General features: G+C 38.0%; 1 protein-coding gene across 46 annotated transcripts in view; it reads left to right on the forward strand.

Annotated features, from left to right (window-relative positions):
- Window positions 1–25,636, forward strand: part of CPEB3 (cytoplasmic polyadenylation element binding protein 3) — a 202,380-nt gene that overhangs the window by 55,060 nt on the left and 121,684 nt on the right. The window lies entirely within an intron of this gene.

The raw sequence follows: 25,636 nt of genomic DNA on the forward strand, positions 1-25,636 counted from the left end.
ATTAAGTTTCGTTTGGCATCTTTGTTCACAGTCATAATCCATGTACTCCAGCTTGTGGGTGTTGTATTATTTTTGATGTCGTCTCCAAACAGATTCAGCTAACAAATACAGGGGACCCTGCATGTCAAGCACTGGCCTCACCCTTTTCACATAAACTATTTTATTTAATCCTTACCGATTCTTGTGAATTAGGAGATCATCATCCTTCTAAGACTCAGACTATCACCAGACTGGTAAGGTGACAGAGGAGGTCTTTTGACTCTATGTCCAGTTCTCTCATTTTACTACACCTGCTTGTCTGTTACCACTTAACGCTCTTTCAGTGTGCCTTTGATGTTTCACTCTTTCCCCAGAAATTCCCTGATTCCCCTCATCCCTCATTTCCTATAAACACTCCTTACTCACTGAAATAAGGTGAGGTTTTTGTTTGTTTCCCCACGCTAGAATGTAGGTTCCACAATGACAAGGACCTTTTTCACTGTCGTGTTTTCGGGGTTGTAATCGTACCTGGGATATTTTAGGCACATGGTAAATATTTGTTGAATGATTCACATTTACCAATGATCAATAAGGTATTTATTGGTTATTTGTATGTAGCTAGCAATGAAAGAGCAATTTCATCTTATAAACATTTAACTGGCTGCTACCCGAGGTCAGGCACCGCGGATTAAAGCTGAGCCGCACCCTGTCCTCACCCAACTCCCTGACAAACGTGAGCTAAAATATAGGATGGTAAGTTTTATAATGGGGTGATATCACACAGCAAAGAGAATGTGTGGTTGAATCAGAGGAAGGACACGTTAAATTGTGGAGATGGGGACAAGGGGTGGTCTGGAAAGACTCTAGGAAAGTCTTTTGTAGTTAAAAATATTTTCAAATGTTTTCTGATTTTGAAAGTAATACATGTTCATTATAAACTTGAGGGAAAAAGATTGGCCATAATTCTTTCACCCAGAAACAATTATTGTTAAAGTTTTGGTGCATTTTCTGATAATTCTGTCTTTAATGTATTATATGTATAGTATATTTTATATGGGTTGAGATGATTTTATTGTAAATAATTTTATTTCCATATTTTTTAGCTTTTCATACTATTAAATTTATAAACATTTTTTTATTTTTGTGTAATAGTCCGTCACAGGAATCCATTGCAATTTAACAAATTATTTTTGTATTTGGAAGATTTCGCTTTTCAGTTTTTAACTGTTAAACATAATGATGTCATGAACATCTTTGGGCATTTGAAATTTTTATGTAGAGGTGAATGGATAGGATTCCATAGACAGACCAGAACATCATGGTTGACGTTGCAGCAAAGATTTATTTTAAGCAGAGGGAAAAACAGAGTCACAGGAAAACACACATGTACCATGGTGTATTGAGGAAGCAGAAGATTCAGCATAGTGGTGAGACTAGTGGGAGATGAGGCTGGATCACAAAAGACATTCCAGCATTTCTCTGCCTTCATCTTTTTTCAGTAGGAATACTGAAGGATTTTTAAGCTGAGAAAGCCATTGCAAGGCTTTAATCTGGCCAATGAAGTGATCAATCTTTGTTTCAGAAAGATTATTCTGGGATATGGATGGTCAGGAACTGTATACAAGCAGGGAAACCAGTTAACGTGTAAGGACCTAAAGTGATTGAGATGAAGCCACAGACTTGAGAAGTGAGTTAGGAGACCAACTGGAGGAGTGGTGATTGCTTGGATGTGGGTAATAAAGGAGAAGGAGGAGTTTAGAATGACTGTTCAAGTTTTGCTTAGGCAGCTGGGAAGGATGATTTAGAGGTGAAAAGGCTTAATAGTGGCAGATTAGAATTTTCATGACTCATAAACCCAGGTGGATTTAGAATGAAGGAACTTCAGGAGGGAAAGCTATGTGTTGGGAATATTTGAGCAAGTGATTTGACATTTCTTATCCACCCATGCTTTTGTGTGACTCTTAATGCATGGGAAGGAAAACCTTATTAAGATAGATTACTTTGTGGACTACTTATTAGAACATGAAATCCGAGAGAAGAAATAACTACCGTTCTAAGTCAAGATCTTTTTCTGATTCTAGTCTTGATTTTTTTCTTTTTATGGTACTCTGAGAATTAGAATATGTGTTAGCCAAGTAGTCATCTTGTTTATGGGTTACAGCTAGGCATCACAAAAGCTATAAGGAATTGCTAACCAATCGATCTTATGGGAGAGTAACAAAAATTGAGAGAAACGGGACCTGGCATCCTTTATTATTTAAGTTGAATAAACTCACTTGAGAGGTCAGTATATGTTATTAGCCAGACTGAAATATCACTAATAAGGTCTTAGCAAAGTTGAGATTAGATCTTATGAAATTAAGCTCTTCTGTACTAATAAAATGCTTAGTTTTTTAAATGGGTGTAAACATGATGAAATGTTTTGAAGCTTAAGATCCATAGAGCCACAGGGAGATGAGCTCTCTGAGAGGCTGAAAGAGAGATGGGGACAGGGTATAAGATCCACCAGAATTGTGTGTTTATTCATTTGTATTTCTAGGGAGAGAAGTGGGCTTTAACATCCATTAAATTTCCAAAGGAATGCATAACCTGAAAATGATTAAGAATCACATATGTAGAATAAAAGCGCTGTCAAGGCACCCAATACACCTTTAAAAGATTAAAACTTAGGCATCTCGTAAACTTTATCTTTCTTCCTCATCATAGCTCAAAGGAATTTTCCCTAACTATAATTTGCTGCTAAGTCACTTCAGTCGTGTCCGACTCTGTGCGACCCCACAGACGGCAGCCCACCAGGCTCCACCATCCCTAGGATTCTCCAGGCAAGAATACTGGAGTGGGTTGCCATTTCCTTCTCCAGTGCATGAAAGGGAAAAGTGAAAGTGAAGTCGCTCAGTCATGTCTGACTCCTAGCGACCCCATGGACTGTAGCCTATCAGGCTCCTCTGTCCATGGGATTTTCCAGGCAAGAGTACTGGAGTGGGGTGCCATTTCCTTCTCCAGGGGATCTTCCCAACCCAGAAACTGAACCCTGGTCTCCTGCATTGCAGGCAGATTCTTTACCAACTGAGCTAGAGGAGAGGGTAGAGATTGGAAGTTTAGAGGGGTAGAGGAGCAGTTGTCGTAAATCTCAATGATAGACCTGCAAGATACCAAGAGATCTTAAGTTTTTCATGTAGAAACCATGTTGCCTGTATGATACAGGTGTTTTGTTGTTGTTTAGCTTTGTAACCAGTTGACTGCTTATAGGCTAGTGTGGACACCTAATTATCACCTATTACTTAGTTGCTATTGGTAACCATTTTAACAATAGAGCATTTTGGAATACAGTGTCTTTAAGATATATAACATGAAGGCCTGGTAAGAAGTGACCAAAATTTGCCAGTTCTGAATTTTTTCACAGCATCATATTCTGCACATACTTAAAACAGAAAGACTGTTTTGTTAGTTTGCTTGTTTGGGGAGGGAGTTGCTGGGTTGTTTTGTTGTTTGTTTTTAATGGGACAATTTAAATTGAAGCTTTATCAGGCACCTCATTGCCATCATGTTCACTCAGAGTTCAAAAGGTATCTGAGGGGGGGAGAAAAGCTTAAAAATGGTTGTCTCTTAAGATGCAAAAACACAATCTGAATACTTTGAGTCATTTTACAATGCTGATGAAACATTATTTTGCAGTGTTTGTCAAATTAAATTTTGTGTTGACTTTAAGTAGAATAAAGACAGACTAACGTGCTAATGTTTCAGGCTGTTGCAGAGTGTAAAACTTGGTGAATGGAAAATTTTAAACCCTACTTTCAAAGGCTTTATAAATTTAGCATTTTAGAGGATTTGGGACTGGGTGGGGAGATTGATTTTATCATTTTGACCTTGAATTCCGCAACATTCCAAAGACATGAGCTCATCTGAAGGTAGCCAAATTATTTAGTTAACGTTTTAGAGTTTACTGCCTACTTGCTACTAATTTGCCAGGGTAGGTGATTCCATTTGACCTATCAACTTTGATGTGATCTAGCATATAAAATGTTATTCCAGTGCAGCTATTTTAAAGTTGATGAATCATCCAGGTATAACACACAAGATTTTCATTTAAAAATATAGTGAGATATTTGATATTCTAATTCAGGCCTATATTCTGTTAAATGTGAAATATAGGAGGGGATTTAAAGGATATTATAGTTTCATTTCAAAAATGTAAGGCCTGGAGTGAGGAGGAAAGGAAGAAGAATCTCCTGATGGTGAAGGTATTCCGTCACACTGAGGGTTATAATGGAATACTGAAGCAGACAAGGGAGTTGAAGTGACACATTCTCTTAGCGGGATATGAATAATAGAGAATGTGTTGAATACTGAGACGTCAAAGGACATTGAAAGACATTGAAGAAGATTTCAACGAAGAGGACAAAGCAAGGTAAAAGGATGCTTCAGCTTTTGTTACAATAATTAAATATTCAAAAAGGCAGCCACTTTATCCTATCCAGGAAGTTAAGGAATTGCCCATTTTATATTCCAGTTTTATGCAAGCAAGCCATGGGCAAGTAAGCTGACATCAGGGATTTATATTAAAAAATTTCTTCTAGGGAATGTCAGAAGCAAGTTCAAAACCCAGTCTTTTAATCTCCTGTGGCATGATCATAATATTCATGATGCCTCTAAGACAGTTCGTTTGTTCTAAACCATCAAAGAAAGATAGACCGTGTGTTCAGCATAATTTGCATTGTGTATATTATTAATGATCTAGTCTAATGACTTCACGCAATAGTCAGAACTGTAAAAAGATGGCCTGTGTAGAAAAGATATGTTCTGTAGATCTGTATTCTGTAGAAAAAGCTGTAGAAACTATGCTGTGTAAAATTCTTATATACTCTTATATATTTTCTCTTCATTATAAATCTATAGAAATTCACATGTATGTGGCAATGCTGTTAATTGGAGTTTGAATTCAGTATTTACAAAGTACAGACTATGTTCTTGGACTGGTGTTAGGTCTTATGGATGACTCAAATTATCTGAATCCTATCTCTAGGAACTAACATACATGCAATGGAGCATAATATGAAAAGCAAAGACGAGATTGTGTGATGTGCTAGTTGCCATGAATGGCCGAGTAGGGGCAAGAATAATTTGGCCTAGAATTTTTCTTTTTTAAGTGATAGGGAATTCCTTGGTGGTCCAGTGGCTGAGACTCTATACTTTCACTGCTGAGGGCTCAAGTTTAACCCCTGATCAGAGAACTAATATCTCCCAAGCTGCGTGGCCAAAAAAGAAAAAAATTTTTTTTAATTTAAAAAGTGATTATGTTAGTGTCCCTGTAGCTGCATTTTAAAGGATAAATAGAATTTGACTCAATAGCATGGAAATCCAAAATAAGAAAAGAAAAATGAGCTATCAGAGGGCTTATTGAAAAGACTTTTCTGATGAGACCTGGGAACTTTTAGGTCTTACTGAGAGATGAGGATGGATTGTTTGTTCCTTAGGATTATACATAAATAAATAAATATTTTATTTACTAGATTCCGCTTGGTTTTTAAAAAGCATATAAGAGAACTTAGATTAGAAGTAGAAGAGATGAAGGATGCCTTTCTTTGGGAAAATGGAGCAGAGAATTAGACTAATACTGAAGATGCTTATCATGATGGTGACAGTTTTGAACGGCTGTGGAAAGCTGGGTTCTCCTGCAGACACTGGAGAGCCCTGAAGGACTAATATGAGAGCGGCAGCACAATAAAAATATGTTTCTATAAAGATAAGGCAGATGGTTTGAAGAAATGTGTGTGCCTGCCACAATGCAGCCTGAGGGCAGGGAGGCTGGTGAGAAGGCATGATAATCTTGGGTTTAGCATAAGTCTAGGGAGGTATATCCTATCACCAAATCTCAGGAGATGGATCTGGTCACATCACTTCATGGCAAATAGAAGGGGAAACAATGGAAACAGTGAAAGACTTTATTTCTTGGGCTCCAAAATCACTGCAGATGGTGACTGCAGCCTTGAAATTAAAAGACATTTGCTCCTTGGAAGAAAAACTGTGACAAACCTAGACAGTGTATTAAAAAGCAGAGACATTGCTGACCAAAAAAGCTATGGTTTTTCCAGTAGTCATGTATGGATGTGAGAGTTGGACTGTAAAGAAAGCTGAGCACCGAAGAATTGATGCTTTTGAAGTGCGGTGTTGGAGAAGACTCTTGAGAGTCCCTTGGACTGCAATAAGATCAAACCAGTCAATCCTAAAGGAAATTGGTCCTGAATATTCATTGGAAGGACTGATGCTGAAGCTGAAGCTCCAATAGTTTGGCCACCTGATACGAAGATCTGACTCATTGAAAAAGACTCTGATGATGGGAAAGATTGAAGGCAGGAGAAGGGGATGACAGAGGACAAGATGGTTGGATGGTGTCACTGACTCAATGGACATGAGTTTGACCAAGCTCTGGGAGATGGTGAAGGACAGGAAAGCCTGGCGTGCAGCAGTCCATGGGGTTGCAAAGAGTCGGACACAACTAAGTGACTGAACTAAACTGAATTTTCCCCCACTGTTTATTCTGATATATCAATATATAGAAAAATTCAAATAACACGAATGAATCGTTTCACAAATAATCCAAGGTGAGCTCTATTATGACTACTTCCCAGGCCAAGAATCAGATGAAAACCAGTCCAAGAACAAGGGAGGTATAACTGAGAAACCCTACAAAGGCAAATATGTCAGGAGTGCTGATGGATGGTGTTGAGGAATTGAACTACAAGATTCTTCTGAGCTATTATGCTTAAAACAGTATCTACTTTAGGCTTTTCTCCCCTCATCTTTCTGTTTGCCTTCATGGCTTTATCCCAGCTAAAATGTGGTGACAATGTATCTTTCACAACATTCTCTACAGAGGTCCCTATCCATTAAAAGGATTGAGGAGGAGGATGGTCTTCCCCCCTTCTCTTTGGCCCTTGCAGAATTTTGCTACCTTCTGTCTGAATTTTATCATTTGAAGCTTAAGAAATAAAAATGGCTGTTACCTGTTTTCTTCTTAAACTACCTTCAGGGATATTTTCCCTTCTTGAATTCCTGTCCCCAAATAGTATAAGTGTTATGTTATTGAAGGGCTGTTCAAGTAAAGATGAGCAGCAGGCATAGAATTAAAAGTGAAGATGCAGAACTGTTGTAAGGTCAGGTCCTGGCAGTGAATGAGGGTGTCTCTTCATGCTATAGTGTTCCCTGTAGCACCTTCTGTTGCTCTTCCTTCACAGAATTCACAAAAGGGTCATCTTAGATGCTCAGCAATTTATGTTGGCTCACTGTAGATTGTAGACTTGAAGGCTGGAAAACGGGGTTCTGCTTATAATTTTTTGAGCTTTTTGAACACATCTCTCCCTTTTACATATGTGTGCACACATATAGACACACACCCCGTGGAGACATTTTGAATAGACCATTTAATTATGAAGTGGTATTAGTGATGTAAAATAAAAGTAAAATTTTCTCTTTGGTTTTGGAATACTGTTTTCTCAGTAGTCATTCTTAATTATTCTTCATTTGTTAATATGCATTTGATTTGAGAATTCATTGAGAGTGGGGAAATAAGAAACTTGTTGAAAATGAAAGTAAAACTACCAAAGTTGCAAGATTGTTGTTCATCATATTGATAAATCAAGTAAATGTATTTTTGTCATAAATGCATAGTTCCCAAGTTAAAATTTTTATTCTGATGTTGTGTATTTAGGTTGCCATAGGATTTGGAGGGTATGTGATGTCAGTATTTATTAAGAAAATCTTCTAATTTACTGATGTGAAAAACTCTGAGGAGGTTTCCTCACAAGAAAATAGTTAAACTTGGGTGGGATGGGTGATTCCCTGCAGTAAGTGGGAATGTGGTAGTTTAGATTAGTATGTATGCAATGGTAAAAAGTTGAAAATTGAGTCTTATGTATGGTTTTCTGTTTAGTGACTTGAGGGTATATTTAGCTTTTCATAAATACAGCTTATTTAAGTGGCTATAATTCTGGAGTTTAAATGTTGCCATTGAATCAAAATGGCACAATGTAATTCACAATGTAATTCACTCTGTACTGGGCAAACTTGGTGGACTTCAACTAACTTGCCACATTATAATCAGCTCTAGACTAGGGGGTTTACCCTGGCCTTTGGACTTTAAATTGGTGTTTTACTGAGTTCTAAGACAGACAGGGCTTTCCTGGTGGTTCAGTCGATGAAGTATCCACCTGCAATGCAGGAGACCGGTGTTTGATCCTTGGGTCAGGAAGATCCTCTTAAGAAGGAAATGGCAATCCACTTGAGTACTCTTGCATGGGAAATTGCATGGCCGGAGGAGCCTGGCAGGCGACAGTCCAGTGGGGTTGCAAAAGAGTCAGACATGACTTAGTGACTAAACTACCAAGACTGAAAGAGAAGTAGTAGAGATGGCCACATTTGTTTTGTTTCTTCCTTAAAACTCCCCTCATTTCTACTCTAAATTGTCAGGAGTTGGGTACAAAACAAGAATATAATAAGGATTCTACAGTCTGAAAATTTAGATGATGTTTCCAGTCTTTTTATAAGACTCAGAAACCTCAATGAAACAGATACAGTATACCTGTTGTCTAATTCAATGTTACATCCTCGTCTGTAGCAGGAACTTTAGTGCCCATGTGATCTGCTCTTTCACTCTTCCAGAAAAAGTTAGATTGCTACAAGTGTGGATTTCAGTTTAGATAATTTAAATCACTAGACAGAACAACCTATATATGAGTACTTTTTTCTGACTGTTCCTGTTACACCTCTTCAGTATGACTTTTATTGCATTTTACAACTCTTAATTCATTGACTTTGTTAATGCCATATACAGAGACTACCAGGGAAACCAGTTGATCATACAAACACAGATTTCCTAAACTTGCTGAGCCAGCACCATCTTGACAGTCTCATGAGTGTCTTAAAAGTGGGGGAGTTAGTGTACATAAGTAAATTTTGGAGGCTGAGGTTAGTTCAGTAACCTCAGTTATACAGATTACACCACTGTTATGGCAGAAAGCGAAGAAGAACTAGAGAGCCTCTTGATGAAAGTGGAAGAGAAGAGTGAAAAAATTGTCTTAAAACTCAACATTCAGAAAACTTAATATCATGGCATCTGGTCCCATCACTTCATGGCAAATAGATGGGCAAACAATGGAAACGGTGAGAGACTTTATTTTTGGGGGCTCCAAAATCACTGCAGATGGTGACTGTGGCCATGAAATTAAAAGACACTTGCTCCCTGGAAGAAAAACTATAACCAACCTAGATAGCATATTTAAAAGCAGAGACATTACTTTGCCAACAAAGGTCTGTCTAGTCAAAGCTATGGTTTTTCCAGTAGTCATGTATGGATATGAGAGTTGGACTGTGTAGAAAAGTGAGCACCGAAGAATTGATGCTTTTGAACTGTGGTGTTGGAGAAGACTCTTGAGAGTCCCTTGGACTGCAAGGAGATCCAACCAGTCCATCCTAATGGAAATCGGTCCTGAATATTCATTGGAAGGACTGATGCTAAAGCTGAAACTCCAATACTTTGACCACTTGATCAAAAGAACTGACTCCTTGGAAAAGACCCTGATGCTGGGAAAGATTGAAGGTGAGAGGAGAAGGGGATGACAGAGGATGAGATGGTTTGATGGCACCACCGATTCTATGGACATGAGTTTGAGTAAGCTCCAGGAGCTGGTGATAGGGAAGCCTGGCGTGCTGCAGTCCAGGGCATCGCAAAGAGTTGGACGTGACTGAGCGACTGAACTGACTGACTGAGGTTAGTCATAGGGTGGTTTTAGGTCAGAAATTAGCATAGTTTGGGCAGGGATTGGTTAAATTTGTAAACTAGTCTAGTTTCTGGAATAGTCAGTGATTTTAACTTTGGAATATAGGAATTCAAGCTGAGTTGCCATTAAATCTGTCTGTAGCTACACTGCCCAAAGAAATGGACTGCAAGGCACATAGGATAATTTTAAATTTTCTAGTGGCATATTTAAAAAATAAAAAGAAACAAGTGACATTAATTTTAGTAATATATTGTTTTTAACCTGCTATATCCAAAATATCATTTCAACATGTAACCAATAAAAGAATTACTAATGATGTATTTACATTGTTCTTTTCATACTATGTTGCAAGATCTAGGATGTGCTTTTACACCTACAACACATCTCAATTTGTTCTAGCAACATTTCAGTCACTCTATAGACTCATGCAGGTAGAGGCTACCATATTGGACATTGCAAATATATAGTCTTAGAACAAATGGGTCTGAGTGAACTGATGTTTAAAGCAATTTTGTCTTAGTTTGTGCTTTGGCACAGTATATCTGTACTACAAATCATAGTATAGTTTTTATTTTTTTCCAGGGCACCTAATTGTTTTTATTTTCTTTCTCTTTTTTAGTTTTTAAATTATGAAAGTGTGATAACACATTTACAGGAAACTTCGAAAATACAGATTGCATTTAGTTCCACTACATATTAGAATTTTTTTAAGTAGATAAATTAAAATTTTTATATAGTTTTATAACTTGCGATTTCTATTTTATTTCTTACTTTTATGTGTAAATCTATGGTTTCCATTAGCATGCCATCATTAAAACAACATATAAGGAGATACAATATATAATTTACAAAGAAAATGTAAGAGATTTTTAATATGCTTGACAGACTGTCTACTAGGCTAAGTCTTTGCTTCCATCAGGTAGAATGTTTCATCAGATTTTCTAAAGCTAGTGTGTATTTTGAACAACAAATATTTCCCAGAAATGACAAATGCATATATTGTATTGACACTGTTTCTATTAATTTTATATGGTGCTTTCTTTATAGTTGACAAAAACATTTTACATGCATTCTTGTTATCACTAAAAATATTCATAGATATTATCTTTGAGCTTTTATGTTTACATTTTGAATGAAATAGTTTTCATATAGGATAGATGATAATTATTCAAATGAAAAGTAGTTTTGGAAGCACTGTATATCTTGAGGTTTTGTTCATACCTATGATTTTTTCAAGTGACTACAGATTGTTCAGTAGTTTAGGTATTAGTCAAAGAGTGTTGTGTGTGTGAGGGGAGGACTGTATGTGGGTATGTGTATACATAATATTTTCCCTCCTTTCTTTTGATCTCCAACAGTTTCCCTGTCTTCTATTATTTCAAAATAATTACTGTAGGTTTTTCATGTGCCACATATATAGAGAGAGGAGGCTTCCCAGATGACACTAATGGTAAAGAACCCACTTGCTAATGCAGGAGACATAAGAGACTCGGATTCAATCTCTAGGTCAGGGAAGATTCCCTGGAGGAGGGCATGGCAACCCACTCCAGTATTCTTACCTGGAGGATCCCAAGGACAGAGGAGCCTGGGGGGCTACAGTCCATAGGGTCGCAAAGAGTCAGACACTGCTGAAGTGACTTAGCACACACGCATGCATATAGAGAGAGATGTATGTATATATATTCAGTTCCACTTGAATGCAATTTATTTGCCACTTGCCTCTTTCACAGTTCCATAGTTTGCAGCCTGTAAATCATGCCTTACTTTTACCTGAGTTTATCATTACTTCATGAAAAAGGAATTAAGGTTCATTCTGAAATGCCATACCATGCTATATGACACCTTTGTTTTCCTAGGTGATGACAGAGACAAATAGTATTCATTTGTTTGTTTCTTTCACATTTGCTTGGTGCTACATTTGGTTGCATAGTCTACTAAGTACTTTGCTGATATCTTCATAGCATCCATGTAAGGTAGGTGTTATTGTTATCCTCATTTTTCATATGAGGAAACTGATTCACAGGGAGGTTAAGTAGCTTGCCATTTCTATTGAAATGTGAGTGCTTTTCAATGTGCTGTGATTTACAGATTTTTACTTTTGCCTGTCTACAGAGCAGCAGAGTGTTATCATTCTGGCTGCCATTGGTCATCCCAATGAAAAGACTTATTTTCTTTCTTTTTGGCCCTGCCTCAGGCTTGTGAGATTTTAGTTTCTTGACCAGGGATTGAACCTCGGCCATGGCAGAGAAAGTGCTGAGTCCTCACCACTGAACCCTCAGGGAATTCCCAAGACTGATTATCTTTTGTATATGGTTGTACGAATAGTGAGTTCTTTCTGCTTTATCCTTTTTAGTTCTTCTTGGCTTTTCTTTCTTTTTTCCTTTCTCAACTTGTGCCTTGAAATCCGTCTTTTGAGTCTTTCCTTTTGGAATACTGTACATACCTCATAGTCTCGTTGAATGAGGATAATCAGAACAGCCAGTCCACTTGCTTGTTCTTTCTTCTGTCTCCAGAAGCTATATTATATTCTAGTGACAGTAGAGTTCATGGAAAGAATAATATCTATGTATTTATACGCGAACATGTATTTGTGGTTGTGTATTTATGTCCACATGTAAATTTTTTTACATTGGTGTCTCAGTATTTAGGCTGTCAAATTCCCACAAGATTTTGGAAATAAAATTAATCTTCATGAATTGAGTTGTTTAAGACTCTCCAAATGTCTTCACCTTAAAACAAGGTCCTACTTTAATTACTTTTAAAAAGCAAGTTAACTGAAAAATTTTCACTTTAAAGTAAACAATTCCCTCAAAGTAGTGTTTGAAACACAAGTTGAAGTAAAACATTAGGGTTTTTTCAGTCATCTAATAGATGTGGGAAAGATTTAAAATTATAGACAGAAAAAAAACCACTTTAGAATCATTCATATTTTTGCTTTCTCTTGTTCCTGTAGGATTCAGCTTAATGAGTAAGAAACAATAATATAAAAAGATACAACTCTTTTTCATACATATACCCCTCCACACCAGGAATGATAGAAAAATAATGGCTAGATAATAACAGAAATGAAAATTATTAACTAGGAGTGATTACCCACCTAGACACAGAAGAGCACATGGTTTTAAAGCTTAGAATTGCCTGGGTTTGACTCTTATCTCAGATACTTTCTGTTTGATGTCTTTTTGCCTCAGTTTCTAATAAATAATAGTATTTATCTCCATAGACTCTTTCTCTTATGAGAAAAAAATGAGATGAAACATGTAAAGTGCTTGAAACAGTACTGGGCACATAGCCAGTGTTGATCAGTTCTGCTAGTATTTAATTCCAGGGGTTTTTGTTAGCCCTGTTGCTGGTTTAACAAGACGATAACCTAACCGTTCTGGGATACATTGAAATGGAATTGGGCATGCTAAGTAAGTCTCAAAAGAACACCCTAATGAAATTCAGATGAGCTGAGGTGTGGGAAAATACTTTCAGAGATGTAAAGTACTCTGTAAATAAAAGGTAACAGGAGGAAATCAGATTACTTGTTGCTTTAGGATCTAGTGAATGAATATTTGCAGATCTGACTTAACAGATAAAGGTAAGATCCCCAAAGCTGAATACCAGGGAAAAGATTTAAGGCCACAAAAAAAATTAGTCTTTAAAATAAACTTGGACTCTTTTGTGGTAGAATATTATTCTGAAGTTGGGCACATTGACACACAAATTAACCTGATACTGTCCTGGAGAAATGGTTTCCTAAGATATATCCTTAATGTTAATAGTATTTACAAATGAGTCTTATCCGTTTATTGATACCATATATTTCCTTTGAGGAATCTCTTTGGGTCCTTCCAGATTTCTTGAGGAAGTTGGACCCAGGTGTCTGTGCAAGTCTCTGTGCCTCTGGCCTTCTTTTTCTGGAAACATTTTTGATGTCTCTGGCGTTTGTGCTCCCATAACTCCAAGCACACAGCTCTTGTCATTGTGCTTACCTCATTATATAGTAATTATCTGTAAGCGAGACAGCTGGCTTCTTGTGGACAGGCTGTGCCTCACTTAACTTCTTAATCTTTAATGCTTGACATATTAAAGTTTTTAATAAATATATGTGAAATAAATGAAGAAAAACAGCCCTCAGCTGTTAGCACTAACATTTGAAAGTGATAAAAGTGTTCTTCTAAAAAATATTGTGTGATGTAGATATTTTGGAAATTCTGACTGAACTTCCCTTAATCTAAATTATTGCATTTTACTGTATAATCTCTAAAGTACCTTAAAGTAGCATTACAAGAATGATACGGGCTTCATTTTGAACTAAATTTTTTTTTAACCTTCCAAATACCAAATATTTTAATAAATGTAGATGCTTTGCATTTTAGATACTTTAACAAGTTCACGTTAAATGTGATAACATTTAAATGGAAAATTAGGCTGAGGATTTATAGATGTTCTTTTCTTCCTGGAATTCTTACATAACAAATAATTTTTTGTGTGTGGTTAGCCTTCTCCAAGGACACCTGTTTTGTATTGAGAACCGAATTTAAGATTTAGTTTCCTCATCTGTAAAATAGAGATTATAATATCTACCTCATAGGAAAATTGTAAAGATTAAGTAAAATAACCCAAGTAAAGTACTGAGCACAGGGTCTGGCACATATTAATTATCCATTATATGGTAGTTGTGACCTAATAAATTCTACAAGACTTGTAATGAAAACCAGTCTACCCATCTATTTCCCTCTCTCTAGAGATAGATCGGAAGCTATTTTTGTAAATCAGCATTGTTTTATGTCAGAGACAGTGATCACAAAGGGGGAGTAAGCCTGTTGAAATTCAGAAAGAATACAACTTTAAAAATAGTTAAGACAGAGCTTTTAACTATACTTATCCTATTATATTTGTTATTACTTAATCTGTTTTTATTATCGGTCTCATCTGGACTCAGATGAGATTGTACAGTAAACTGGCAAAGCAGGGTTTTGGGGGGTTTGTTTTCCCTCCTTCCATTAGAAGAGAGGGGTTTGGAAACAGAAAACATAATGCGCTTCTCTTCCTCTGGTTCCTGTCCATCAACGTGGGGTGAATTTTCTTGGTACTCACCAGGTTCCCTGCTTAAAAATAAACACACAGCCCATTGGTGACATCTCCAGTGGTGGCCAGGTAGTGACAGCAAAAAGCTGGAGTCCATAGCTCTTAATCTACGTGGACGCTGGGCATGGCGTCATCTATTGGTGTCTGAAGGGGAGAAGTACCCTAAACAGGTGCTAGCCCAAACTGACAGAGTTGTTGCTTTATTGTTTTCGTTGCCATAGGACTATTTGCATTAAAGCAACTGTATTTTGCTGACCAGTTTTTAAATACAGGGATCAAAGGATAACAAGGGGCCAGAGCAGAAGCATTCACGTCGCTGCCCCTGTCAGATTCTGGTGAATCTGCGAATTCTGCTGTCACCTCACCTAACCGTTGGAACCAAACAGTTGAACAGCAGCAGAGCATATTTTGGTATTTATGAATTTAGATATATCTTATGGCCTAGCAGTGCTTTTAGGTAGATGCCGGAGCATATCATTCTTAAAAGGTTGTAAATGGGATAAGCTGGGTCTCTGAAAGTCACAGTACCATCAGTATAAGACTGGAATCTCTGGGATTAAAAAAGAAAAAAGCTGGTCAGAAACAATAGGAGACATGAAAAGGTGCCGTTTGTGGGTAATATGGTTAACAACTGCTTGAGGGTTTCCAGAGGAACATTAAAGACATCTTTATAAACAGAAATGAAGGGACTTCCCTGGCAGTCCAGTGTTAAGACTCCACGGTTCCACTGCAGTGGGCATGGGTTTGATTTGATCCCTCGTCAGGAAACCAAGATCCCACATGCCACAAAGTACAGCCAAAAAATGAAATAGAAATGATACATACTGTGACAATGGATGGTATTAGTTATATGACTAGCAGTAGGGTTGCCTTTTGAACTTCACTACTGTGTGGTTTAGATTTAATTCCCTGGATCCTTCAGTGGCTCCTGAATGGAACATACTTTACCTTCTTCAGTCATAGCTCAAGAAAGTGGTTAGGACTTATGTGCTATGACTAAACTAGATGATTTTCAGGCAGTATCATCATTCCTATTCAAATCTTAGGAAAGCTTTTTTCTTTTTTTTTTAGTTTTATTGAGATATAATTCATAAACTAAGAAATTCATTCACCATTTAGTATATTTACTAAATTGTGTGTCAGTCATTACTATCTAATTTTAGAACATTTTCGTCATGGCCAAAAGAAACCTGTACCCTTGAGCAGTCACTCCGCATTTCCCTCCTGACGCTCCTAGCCCTAGGCTATAACCAGTCTACTTTTCTGTCTCTGGATAATTTGCCTGTTTTGGGTGTCTCCTATAATTGGAATTATACAACATGCGATTCTTAGTGACTGGCTTCTTTCACTCATCATTGTATTTTTAAAGTTTGCCCATGTTAGAGAACATCAGTATTTCATTTTTTGTTGCTGAATAATATTCCACTTGGTGGGGATTTGCATAGTTTCCAGTTTCTGGAAACTGTAAGTAAAGTTGTTTTATAAAGTTCTGTGAGCATTTTTGTACAGATTTCTGTATGGATATGTGTTTTTGTTCCCAAATTGTTTTTCCAAAGTGGCAGTACCATTTTGCATTCCCACCAGCAATTTATGAGAGTTGTTCCAAGTCCTAGTCAGCATTTGGAATTATCAGGATGTTTTGTTTGTTTGTTTGGGTTTTAGCCTCTCTAATAGGTATGTGGTTCTTTGTTAGTTTTAAATGAAAATCTTGCAGTATGAAGCCATCAGGAGGATGATTTATTTATTTATTTTTTTTTTTTTTTAATTTTTTTTATTTTTTATAAATTTATTTATTTTACTTGGGGGCTAATTACTTTACAATATTGTAATAGTTTTTGCCATACATTGACAAGAATCAGCCATGGGTTTACATGTGTTCCCCTTCCCGAACCCCCCACCCACCTCCCTCCCCCTCCCATCCCTCTGGATCATCCCACTGCCCCGGCCCCGAGCCCTTGTCACATGCATCGAACATGGAATGGTGCTCTGTTTCACATATGACAATACACATGTCTCAATGCCATTAGGAGGATGATTTAAATGCAAAGCAGTCATTTACTGAATGCCTGTTATATGCCAGGCCCTCTACTGGGTGATGAAAATATGGAGAAATAAGGTATATCTCTGCCCCCATGGAAGTTATAGTTTATTGAAGATAACAGGCATTAGTGTTGATTATCTGGAGTTAAGATGTTAGAGTCGGAAACACCATTAGAATCCAACTATACCTGGAAATGGTCAGTTTTGCGGCTGGATTCTGACATTTATGGTCAGTAACAAGAAAACAATATAGGGAGTATATGTACCTTAGCATAATGTTCTGGAGAAGGCAATGGCACCCCACTCCAGTACTTTTGCCTGGAAAATCCCATGGACGGAGGAGCCTGGTAAGCTACAGTCGATGGGGTCGCTAAGAGTTGGACACGACTGAGCGACTTTACTTTCAGTTTTCCCATTCATGCACTGGAGAAAGAAATGGCAACCCACTCCAGTATTCTTGCCTGGAGAATCCCAGGGATGGCGGAGCCTGGTGGGCTGCCGTCTATGGGGTCGCACAGAGTCGGACACGACTGAAGTGACTTAGCAACAGCAGCAGCAGCAGCATAATGTTCTAAAATAGGTTTTGGTTGTGAAGGTCAAGCTCCTCTTACGTTGTCATGTCTAATAATCAGCTACTTGGGATAATATTCTGCTGCCTAACAGTTTTGGGACAACACCAGCTAGTCACATATGCACAATAACCAGGAAAAGGGGAACTTTTATTTTCGAAGTTCTTTGGATCCTGCTCTTCTGACCTTTCTAGTAACCACTTTCTCCTTCTGTGTCCTTCCTAGGTCTGACTTTCTGCCTTTTACCTAGCACACTGCTAAACTGTATAGTCACTCCTTTTAAAAGTCCTTGTGTATTTAGCTCTGAGCTGTTTAACACAGTCAGATGTGGTAGCAATAGGCATTTGTACTTTTTGTCCAGTTGACCCTGTCAGCATTTACCCAGCTAGATCTGGCCTCAAAACGAATGTCATTTATGGTGAATAACATTCTAAGAGCTATGTTTCCCTGTGTCTGATACACTAGGCCTCTTACCGCATCTTGTGGCAAACCAGTGAAAAGAGCTGTGCAGGAAGATTGGGGTGGCAGGGAATAGGACGAGATGAGGTGAAACTCCTGGGTTGTCCCGCAGGTTGTCACGCTCATCTCATTTTTGAGCATCTCTCAGAACAGGTCAAACTATTCTTTTGCTGTTATACAGCAAGGACAAAATATGATCTGATGAAAAGTTTGAGTGGTTGGAATTAGTCATCCTTACGAAGAAAAGGATGAGAAAGCTTTGATTTTATATATGGCTGTGTTGCAGGTTCTTGAGAATTTCTTGCATGGAGAATTGATTTGACAATAATGTTAAAGGATATTAAAATTCATAGCAGGTGCTGGGATCAATTATTTTTTTCTGAAGATAGGAAAGTGAGAGAGATCTCAACTTTGTAATGTCTTCAGGTTGGATAAAAGGCACATCTGCTTGCTATTGAGTGACTGGGGGAGAGTCTACAATCACGTTTTCCAGAGGGCTACAAATATGATAATCTCATTTGGGATGGTTAAAATTGACTGAAGGACTTGATACCTACTGAAGATGAGATGAAAATCTACATTTGAAATGTTATTTTTTTTCTCTTCCCCATAGATTAGTGACATTGATTTTCCTTTATGTGAGAAAGGTTTTAATCTTTGGGCAAATGTTTATCAAGCAGCTTGGTACTGTAGTAAAGTTCAGTTTGATAAAGGGACCTCATGCTTTTGATATGTTCTGACAAATAACAGCAGTATTGGTTTAGAACTATAAATTCCTAGACTTCTACTTTGTGATAAATAGAAATTTTATATTACTGCTCATCTAATTGTTTCCTGTCCCTATCTAATATTTGTTATGAAATGTTCTGTTTGTTCTTTCTGGTACTCTTAAGCATATTCTATGCTTGAGATTACTACGTGCTGATCTTTAGTATGTATTGCCTATTGGATTTTTACTCAGGGCTTTCGGATTCCATAGATCCTTATGTTTCATTAGTAATGGTGTCCTTCATGGAAACCAGGGGTCAGGAAACCACTGGGCCAAAGTAACCAAGATCCGTATAGTCAAAGCTGTGGTTTTTCCAGTAGTCATGTATGGATGTGAGAGTTGGACCATAAAGAAGGTTGAGAGCAAAAGAATTGATGCTTTTGAACTGTGGTGCTAGAGAAGACAGAGAAGGCAATGGCACCCCACTCCAGTACTCTTGCCTGGAAAATCCCATGGACGGAGGAGCCTGGTAGGGTGTAGTCCGTGGGGTCGCTAAGAGTCAGACATGACTGAGCGACTTCACTTTCACTTTTCCTGTTCATGCACTGGAGAAGGAAATGGCAACCTACTCCAGTATTCTTGCCTGGAGAATCCCAGGGATGGTGGAGCCTGGTGGGCTGCCATCTATGGGGTCGCACAGAGTCGGACACAACTGAAGCGACTTAGCAGCAGCAACAGCAGCTAGAGAAGACTCTTGAAAGTCCCTTGGACTGCAGGGAGATCAAACCAGTCAATCCTAAAGGAAATCAGTCCTGAATATTCATTGGAAGGACTGATGCTGAAGCTCCAATACTTTGGCCACCTGATGTGAAGAACTGACTCCTTGGAAAAGATCCTGATGCTGGGAAAGATTGAAGGCAGGAGGAGAAGGGGATGACAGAGGATGAGATGGTTGGATGGCATCACTGACTTAATGGATATGAGTTTGAGCAAGCTCTGGGAGATGGTGATGGACAGGGAAGCCTGGTGTGCTGCAGTCCATGGGGTCGCAAAGATTCAGACATGACTGAGCGACTGAACTGAACTGAGACAAAGTATGGAAGAAAGGACCAGGACAGAAGTTTTGAGAAACTGGGGGATAGGGAAAAGAATCTCAAAATCAGAATTATTTTATAGACTGTACACTGGAATGATCACTTGATTCTTTTAACATACTATACATTTACCTTGTAGGAGGTATGTGTGTATAGTTGGGTAGGGGAGAGGCAAGAACAGATATTAAAAGGGACCTATCTCAGAAGGTTAATGGACATAACTGAGCGACTAAACAACATCTTAGAAGCACAATATTGATCAAAGAAAGCAAATAGCCTGACAGCATGCATATTTTCACATTTAGCAAAAAATAGCAAAATAATATATGTTTTCTATGTATGTATGTGTGTGTATTTTAAAAATCTGAAAGAATATATACCAGATGTATGTAGTGGTCTTAGTGCAAAAAAGGCAGGAGGATTGGCAGTTTCTGCTTTTTCTGTAATATACTGTGTGTGTGTGTTTGAGAAGAATATATTCATGTTTTTAATTATGTAATTAAATATCCATTTAAAAATAGATAAAGCATATTCATTACCCTTAAACGATGTTTATAGTATAGGACAGGGAACTGAGATAGTTTCAAATAATGTAAACTGATTAGATAATAAAAGCAGTATGGTAGAAAGTCAGAAATGGCTAGTTTTGTGGGTTCTTGCTTATGGGTTGAATGCCCTTAACCCTGAAATATTTTATCCTACGTATGTTGGAGCCCTATGATAAATAGAAACACCTCCTTCAGGAATTCCTCCTCTTTCTTTGATATCATTTCACAACCCCATTTATCCTTTGCTAGCCCTTTCAGACACCTGTCCTCCTTTTGATCTTGTCTCTGCCCCATTGCTCCCAGCCAAGCTCCCGTTGTTCATGGGACTCATGGCAACTGATCAGTGTAGAGCATTGGAGCATTACTGGTGTGAACTTGCAAGTCACATATCTGGGTTCACATCCTGGTTTGTGACCAGCTTTGTGACTTTGAGTAGTTATATAACCATGATTAATTTTATCACGTGGTTCCAGAGCTGCTTTTTTTTTTTTTTTTTTTCCAAACGCTCTCTTGGCCCCTTGTAGCTTTGACTTTGTATCTCTAGGAGAGGAAATGTCTGGGGATAAGCCAACAAGGCTTGGAAAGGGTCCTGGATTTCTCTCCCAAGAAAAAGGCAGGTAAATGAAATAGAGCTGGTAGAGGCTTACCTGGGGCCGTCCTGGAGGGTAGATCAAACTTCCTCTTGAATTTAACTAGTTGTCAGTAGAAGCAGGGTCATTGACCAAGGGCAAGTGAGGGTTAGGTTGCCTCCCACTCTGTGGGAGAGTGGGATCAAAGAGTCTTCTCTGTGATTGTGTCAGGATTAGGTTGAGGTGGGTGTTTGTGAAAAGGATTTAAGGTGGAAGGAGTAGGAGGAAGTCAGGGAAGCAGTACAGGGAGTCCTGGTTCTGCCTTGTAACCTTGAGCCAGCTACTTCTGTCTCCAAGATTTAATTGCTTAATTTATAAAATGGGGTAAAAGCTACCTACCTCACAGCGTTGTGAGGGAATACATTTAGCATTTTTAGAACAGTGTCAGGCACATATTAAGTACTTGGTAAGTGTATTAACATTAAGTCAAGCTGGGGGAAGAAGGAAAGCAGGCCTAATGAACTGTATAGTGAGGGTGGGCTGCCTCTGTGTACATCTAACTGATAACATCTGTCCTTCCTTATCTCTGGAGAAAAGAGTCAGTAATGGGAAACATTATTTATACATGTACTAATATATCCTGATATGTTTGCTTGTTAAAAACAAGTTTTAAAAGGTGTTTTCCCTATTTGTTACTCCCTATACCTGGAAACAGAACTAATGGGAAAAAAAGACTTTATGTGATTATTTGCCATTTGTCACCTCTGTTGTTAAATGATAAATTGTGGTCTATTTTCTGTGTGCATAATTTCTGATGGATTTCAATTCAGATTTTTTAGTTTTTCTATCTTTTTTGTTCCTGGTTAATCAGTTATTTCAGCAACATTTACTACTTATAAAACTAAGAAGGGTGAATCGTATGTAAATATAAATTGATGAGGCATAGATAGAATTAATTTTAGTGAGAAAGTAAGTCTCTCAGCACTTATTGACATTTGTTCAATTAAGAAGCTGGTGCAAATTCTACTGTGCATTTCACTTGTTTCATCTGTTGAGCACTAATATTCCAATATTAGTACAGATTTCAGTATTAGTACAAGGTACAGATGCCTCGTTGTACTTTGCCATCTAGTACTGAAAACAGCTATAAAAAGAGAATTCTTTTCACTGCCATTTTATAAATGTAGATGATCAAGGCTTAGACTTGTTCAGAATGACATGCCAGCAAGTGGCAGAGCCAGAATTTGAAAATCAGATGTCTGATTTCAAAGTCTGTTCTTTTGAAAACTAGACCACCAACTGCTTCTCTCACCCACAATCAATTAGGAGACTACAAAGCTGACCCTTGGCAAAGTGACCCAGCTTGTTTATTTCTTGCTGCTGTCTAGTCTCTCCCCTCACTTTACTGTCCCATTAGTGATCAGAATCATGGGTATAAAGGCTTAACTTGAAGAATCATCCAGTCTGGTGGCTCTCAAATCTAGCCAGTCATAAGAATCACCAGGACATTAATTTCTTTTTTTAAAAAAATGTTTATTTTTGATTGCTCTGTGTCTTTGTTGCTGTGCACAGGCTTTCTCTAGTTGTGGCGAGTGGGGGCTACTCTTTGTTGTGGTGCCTGGGCTTCTCATTGCAATGGCTTCTCTTGTTGTGGAGCTCAGATTCTAGGCACACAGGCTTCAGTAGTTGTACACTGAACTCAGTAGTTATGACTCACAGTCTCTGGAGTGCAAGGTCAGTAGTTGTGGCACATGGGCTTAGTTGCTCTGTGGCATGTGGAATATTCCCGGACCAGAGATCACACCCGTGTCCCCTGCATTGACAAGCAGATTCTTATCCACTGTACCCACCAGCAAATCCCATTCATTTCTTTTAAAATTATAATTAAGTTGCTTTTAGCCAGAGCCCAGGAACCTGCATTTTAACCATTCTACATGTGATTTTAACAATCTGACATGTTGGGAACAATTTCAGATACGTGAATCCTTCTCCAAATGTCTGCTGCAGTTTTCCTGACAGGCAGTCATCTAATATCTGATAGTCCTCTGACAGAAACTTACTGCCACCTTGCCAGGAAGGTCATTTCATTGGTAATTAGATGCAATGCTATGCTTCCGTAGAACTTTTGTTTACCATCCCATATAGCTTAGATCAATGTCTTTGGACCTATTTTTATACTTCTTAAGTATTGGTTTGGAGGTCAGATCCAGGTTTGAATCTTCTCTGAACCTTACCTTCCTTGTGTAAAATGAATATGTTATCTACCTTGAAGGATCATATGAAGAATTAAATGAAAAAAATATATATATATATACTGTCCTGGCTGGAAAGACTCTAAAATGCCTTCAGACAGCCATTTTTTTTTTTAATAGTTCCTTCACCTCATTAGCCTTTTTAGAAGTAGTCCCACATCTCCAGGGTTCTAGTTAGAAGTGTGGATACATATGATAGAAGGCTCTTAGACACAATCTGGGATTGTCAATGCCAGAAATAGTCTGTCCTTTTGACTATTCCTCAGCATACTTTTTTACTTCTTGCTTTGGGCAAAGAATATGGTACTTATTATTTTGGGTACAGATAAGCTTGCATTTCTGAAAATTAAGCTTTACTCCATAAATAATTGGAATTTCCACTGATAACTTGAACCCAAAGCAAAACAAGTAATCAGCAGCAAGATTCTAAAGACAAAAGAAGGGGCCTTCTTAAATTATATAGGGACCAAAATGGAGAACCAAAGAATTTCATGTCTCTTTCTTATCCATTAGTGCACAAGTAACTGCTGAGTGTTAAAAAGGAAAAAAATAGAATGTAGGTAGAAAAGGGTGGGAGGGCAGCAGTAAAGAAAGAAATGCTGGACTTCCCTGGTGGCTCAGTGGTAAAGAATCAGCTTGTCAATGCAGGAGACACTGCTTTGATCCCTGATGTGGGAAGACCTCCACTAAGATCTACCTCTTAGTGGAGAAACTAAGCCCTTACACCACAACTGTTGAGCCTGTACTTGAGAGCCTGGGAGCTGCAACAACTGAGCTCACTTGCCACAGCTATTGAAGCCCGTGTGCCCTAGAGTCTGTCCTTCTCAAGAAGAGCCACTACAGTAAGCCCATGCACTGCAACTAGAGAGTAGCCCCCACTGTTTCCCAACTAGAGAAGAGCCCATGCAGCAGCAAAGACCTAGCACACCAAAAGAACAAGTAAATAAAATTATTAAAAAGCAAAGAAATGATGAGTGCTAGCTCTTTGACAAATACAGTGTGAGCAAAATGAATACTTAACTTATTTCACCCTAATATTCCCAGGTAAGATCCCATTTTGCCAATGAGAATACTGAAGACATCAAGAATAAATTAAGACAAGCCTAATTGCTGGTTAAATGACAGGTCCAGATTTAAGACACGATTTTATAGAATGTGATTTGAAAAAGAATTACACACACACAAATATGTCTTTTTTTTCCTTGACTGCACCGCATGGCATGGGGGATCTTAGTTTCCCAGCCAGAGATCGAACCCATTTCTCCTGCATTGTAAGCACAGAGTCTTAACCACTGGACCACTAGGGAAGCCCCTGTATGTTCTTTAAAAAATAAATGTGACTTAGTTTTCATTGTACTGTTTACATTCCTTTGATAAAACACCTGTCATACTCTTATTTTAACTGGTTATGTCTCCCTCTACTAATTACTTACAAACAGGGACTAGGTTATAACATTCATCTCTGAATCACCAGGGCCTGGCCCTCAGCTTGGGCATTAAAGGTTTGTAAGAATGAAATTTCTCTCTGTAGTGTCTGAAAATATCTGTGCCCTCTACCTCATGTGTGAATTTAAAAAAGACATCTGTGCCCTTTTTCATGTGTGAGTTAAAAACAAGTATTGGATTGGAAGGGATATTATAAATAATCTAGTTCAATCCTCTCATTTGTATAAAGGAAGAAATTTCAGGCACAGACTGGAGAGGTAGATAATGATGTCTAGAAGCCCTTCATTGATTGTAGTTGTTCTAGCACTTTTGCTTCTGGTTCTCAGTTCGGGGCTTTTCTTGGGTCCTGCAGCCAAACTTATTGCATTCATTCACTCAGTAACCCTCTGAGTTCCCACTTTATGCTCAGTGCTGAGGAAATGCCACCTTCCTTTCCGCCTCCATGGATAGGTATATGGCCATACTTTCCAGAAACCAGAAGGAAACAGCTTCCCAAGATTTTAAGACTTAAGCTGGAAAATGATGACTGTAGCTGAGGTTTTCACCTAGTGTATCCCTTTTTGCTCATCTAGGCAGTCATTTTGTTATTCTGTTGCTCAAAGGGGAGGGTAAGTGATCATTTGCAAAGCTGGATAAACTCTTCAGGACCCTGAAAATTATCTCTCATTGCTGTAGTTTGATTTGGTGTGGTTGTTGAGGTTTATGACTGTATTGGTTTTCTTTAACAAAAGCAAACTAAATCTGTTCTATAGTATTAAGTTAGGCCATGAACCACACTTCCTTTTAGGCTCATACTACTAAAAATAATTTGTAGGTGATGGTCTCCCATGGGCTTAAATGAAACACTGTAGAACAGTTTTTTTTTCTTCACTTAGTTTGTGTTAGCTCTCTGTTTTCAAAATGTTGTTGAATCTAACATCATGAAAACACACAACCTTGGGTTAAAGGTTTTTTCATGCAGTGTTTTTCAAAAGTTAGTTTTAGTACTTTGGACACATTTTAATTTTTATAAAGTATATCTAATGTATGGAACTTAGTAATAATTATTAAAGATGCCCAATACAATTAATTACATTGAAACTATAGCCTCCTTTTGATTTTTCAGGGAAATGTTTCCAT

This window comes from Giraffa tippelskirchi, chromosome 2 (assembly GCF_054371585.1).
Source record: "Giraffa tippelskirchi isolate mGirTip1 chromosome 2, T2T-mGirTip1v1.2.pri, whole genome shotgun sequence".
NCBI lineage: Eukaryota > Metazoa > Chordata > Mammalia > Artiodactyla > Giraffidae > Giraffa > Giraffa tippelskirchi.